The 3,892-nt window shown below is 49.8% G+C and overlaps 1 pseudogene; it reads right to left on the reverse strand.

The window, feature by feature from the left end:
* Positions 1-265: 265 nt before the first annotated feature.
* On the reverse strand, positions 266-640 carry LOC116858502 (annotated as a pseudogene).
* Between the last annotated feature and the right edge of the window lie 3,252 nt (positions 641-3,892).

Raw genomic sequence — 3,892 nt, forward strand, 5'->3', positions numbered from 1 at the left:
ACCTTCATAGGAGAAGGTGCAGATGGTGAATCCACTATTACCTCTGACTTAGTCCAGAACCTGCTGTTCGTGTACTTATCCTTCTGGACAGAACATTCTGGGGCAGGAGCAGCTAGCAGGCTGCAGAAGGCCCTGGGCCGGCCCTCTCTGAAGTTCTTTCACTTCCTTGGAGATTATTTGTTTAATTCTGTCTGCCATTTGTAAGTTCCTCTTTTTTGTAGCTTTATGGTTTTATTAACATAAATATGACATGTACATAAGCTATCTATTCATTTTTTTGGCTGCATAGCCTGGCATTGGGATTGGTGACTCTGATGGCCAGCTGGGCTGCTCTTTCCACGGTGGCTTTGCGGTTCTTGGAGGAGACGTTTTGAACAGTAAGATTTGTTCCACGTGACATTGTGGAGTAGGAACTTCTGAAGCCACTGGGCAGTATGTGCTTTGTTTTCCTGTTGCTCCCATTACCATCATTGGACATCAAGATCTGGTCCTTGAATCTTCTGTGCACCCTATTGTCAATGCCTCTGGATTTCCACCAGTTGAACTTAATTTTGACATATTGGTCTGACTGGTGCCAGATAAATGGCTTGGTCCTCTTTTTAACAAGCTTGGGCTTCTCCAGAGGTCTGAGGGTGGCCATGTCGCCCTAAAGAGGCCCAGACCATGTCCCTCTTGGTCACTGTTCTAGCTCCACTATTTCACAAAAGTGAATAAACACATGTGTAAATGCAGGTATGAATAAATCAATGGGTTGCATTTTTTTAAAATCTGAAAACTACTGATATCCTGAATCCATAACAATGTACAGTGGACTTCGGATCACCTAGCTTCTACCTTGTCAGATAAACAGCAGCCTTGATTCCTGGTTCCCTTTTACAGATGGAACAGTTGTGTCAGGGAAAGCAAGGTGGGGTACAGAGCTAAAGCCCACCAAGGGCACAAGGGCAATTCTTAGCCCGTTAGGTAATTAGGTCCTGAAGTATCCACTTTAGGAGTTGTTTTCAAGCCCCTCAGGATCTCACACTGCTGTTGCCTGCCCTGCCCATTCCTGGTGAAGGACACTGCAGAAAGGTTTAGAGCTGCTGTCCCTAGACATTTGGCGAAGAGTGTTACAGGCCACCTGACCTCCAGATCCTGCAAGAAGAACCAGGATAAGTCCAGAAGGGAAGGGATGATCCTGTGGGTCAGCCTGGAGGAGTGTGTGGCCAGGACAAACTCGGAGGAGTGTTTTGGTATCAAGGGCATGGCCATGCAAGTATGGCAGGGACCCACTTCAGGATGGTACCCCTGAATGTGGTGTGTGTGTTTATGCCTTTCCTAAAAGGCATGCTTCACAAATTAGGGCATAGGGCAGTGAGCCATAGGGAGTACAAAAGGCCTTAGGAAAAATAGCTCATCTTCTCCAGGCATCAATTTTATTCAGAAATAAGTAATCGTAACTGCATTTTTTTATATAAAAGCAAATGCATGATCATGGTGCAAAATTTTTGAGATAAAATATGGGGCTTCAAAGAAATCTCCTGTTTGCAGTGATCTGAAACCCCACACCGCTTGTGAAGTGCAAATTCGCTCTTTTCTGCCATTAATGGGGCTTCAGTAGAAACAGTTTCAGAAGCACCCCCCTAAAAGAGCTGTGCAGAAAATGCCACCCATTGATGATACCCCCACCATCCACACATGATGCTAGACCCCCACTCCAAGCAGAGAGGGTGACCGTGATGAGACAATGGCATTGCTACAGCCACAGCCCCTCCCATCATCTGGGCTGACCCTCGGATTCCGAGAGATCAGCTTGCTGTCCTTCTCCCAGGTTCTCAGAGACATACATCGCCTGTTCTAGAAGAGGAGTTACACTCCCATTATCATTGCCTCTCTTTCCCGAGGCCAGCACGGATGAGCCACTCCATTAAGGTGGGTTAGGATGAGCTGAACTCCAGACGGACACCTGCACCTCCTCCTTCCTTCCTCCTGAGGGCAGTGGCAGCTCTGGCTGCAGATCCATGGGGAGCCCAAACCAAACCGCAAGGCCCACCTAACATGCGGTGGGGGCAAGTTTTACTTCCTCTGTGCCCAGGCTACCAGCTTAAGGAATTCATTCCAAATAGAGACACAACTTTTTTTTATTTTTATTCACCTTTTTGAGACGAGGACACTGACATGACACAGGAAAAAGCTAGACAGGCAGATAGCCAGTGAGTTAATATCTCTACTCTGAATATGCAGAGATCCCCAGTGAACGGGGTCTGGGTCTGGGGTTATCTGCTTAAGTTTACTCTTTGTCAAACTTTGGTTACCAAAGCAGATTCCCTGGGGCCCCCAGCTCCAGCTCCCTCCTGTGACCCTAGCAAGCGAACTCCTCTAGATCTCCCTGACTCCGGGGCACGCCCCTGAAAGTGGGAATGATGTCTAATTAATCTTTGTGCTGCCTCCTGCTTAGCAGGGTCTTTGCACATGAGACTCCCCCAGTAAATATTTCCTGGTGATGAGTATGACAGCAATTTACCAGATAGTTCTGAGTCGTTTACCAAGTAATTGTGTTCTGCGCAGTCTGCTGGACATAGAGATCCAATGACAAATAAGAAACACTCTCTTCCCTCAAGGTGCTTGTGGCTTAGCAGGGAAAGCTACCCTCCCAGACAGTACAAGCTCTTCCTGCACTGTAGCCAGAGCACCCAGCAGCTAACCTGGAAACTTCTAAAGCCATTGAGGTGGGCTTGGCCTCCCACAGCTGCAATCAGGGGGGATCCAAAAGGAGAGTGGCGTCGGCTGCCCTTCCACAATCACAGGAATGCCCAGAGCAGGTGGGCTGGAGGGTGACCTCCCCATCACCCTGTAGGAAAGTGAGACCAGGCTCACACCTGTTGAGACAGGTACCTCCCATTGGCCCATTGGCCCATGTTTGCAGAGGACAATTGGAGAATGCCGGGGAGGAAGGGGATGGGTCACAAGCAGGTGAGCCTCCTTTCTGTGGCACCACAAGCATCAGCATGGAGATAGGGCGTCTGTGCTAGAAGGATTTATAACTCCAGATTTCCAGGTCTTATCAACAAGCTCTTTCTCAATCGTGATATTGGGGGGAGGGTGGGGGGGGGGCAAGAAGGCAGGGACAGACTGGAGAGGGGCATTGTGGGGAGGGGAGAATCTGGCAGAAGTGTGCACATCTGGGTGTAGCAAATAGAGGAGTTCAGAAGGGAGCGAGAGCAGGAAGAGTGAGGAGAGAGGCAGGGGCGGGGGAAGCTGTTCATGGCCAATATTCATATGGGATATTGAACCAGTTAATAATAATGCTTGATCCCTTGTCTTGTTTCCTGTGGCGTAGGCCTGAAAGGCCGTAAACCTGCTTTGGAACGCAGTGAAATCCTGAGGCAAGCCCAGAGAGCCAGCCCAGGGGGAGCACTGTCTTACCCAGGTTTCTACTCTCCAGAAGTTTCTCCCCACCCCCAGAGGTCCTCACTCAGTGCATTTTATTGCTTGGGGGAGGGGCCAGGTGGGCAGGGTCTCTGGTCATACCTGTAGCTTCTGAGCCAGAGGCACAGCAGAATGGGGAAAGGCAAAATGGCCACCTTATGCTGCTTTGGTGGTCAAGGAGAGAAGGGAAGAAAGAGATTCTGTAAGTGGCAATGGCGGGCCCATGGCCACTGAAAGCACCAACGCTGCCTTTAGGTGCCTCTTTCTCCCTCCAGTCTTCCCCTGCTGTTCATTCTTACCTGATGCCACCTGAATAAAAACATGGCCCAAGGGAAGTAGCACATTCTGTGGTTTGCCCCTGGCCACACCCCAGCTGACTGCCTCGAAGGGCAGGGGCTTCCCTGGCAGGCCTCCTCTGGACTCAGCCCCTAGTCTGCATTCAGCTCCCAAGTAGGCCCGCAGGCTCAGCAAGACTTGAAAACAG

The sequence above is a fragment of the Lontra canadensis genome, unplaced genomic scaffold (assembly GCF_010015895.1).
Source record: "Lontra canadensis isolate GAN:19392208 unplaced genomic scaffold, GSC_riverotter_1.0 scaffold137, whole genome shotgun sequence".
Taxonomy (NCBI): Eukaryota; Metazoa; Chordata; class Mammalia; order Carnivora; family Mustelidae; genus Lontra; species Lontra canadensis.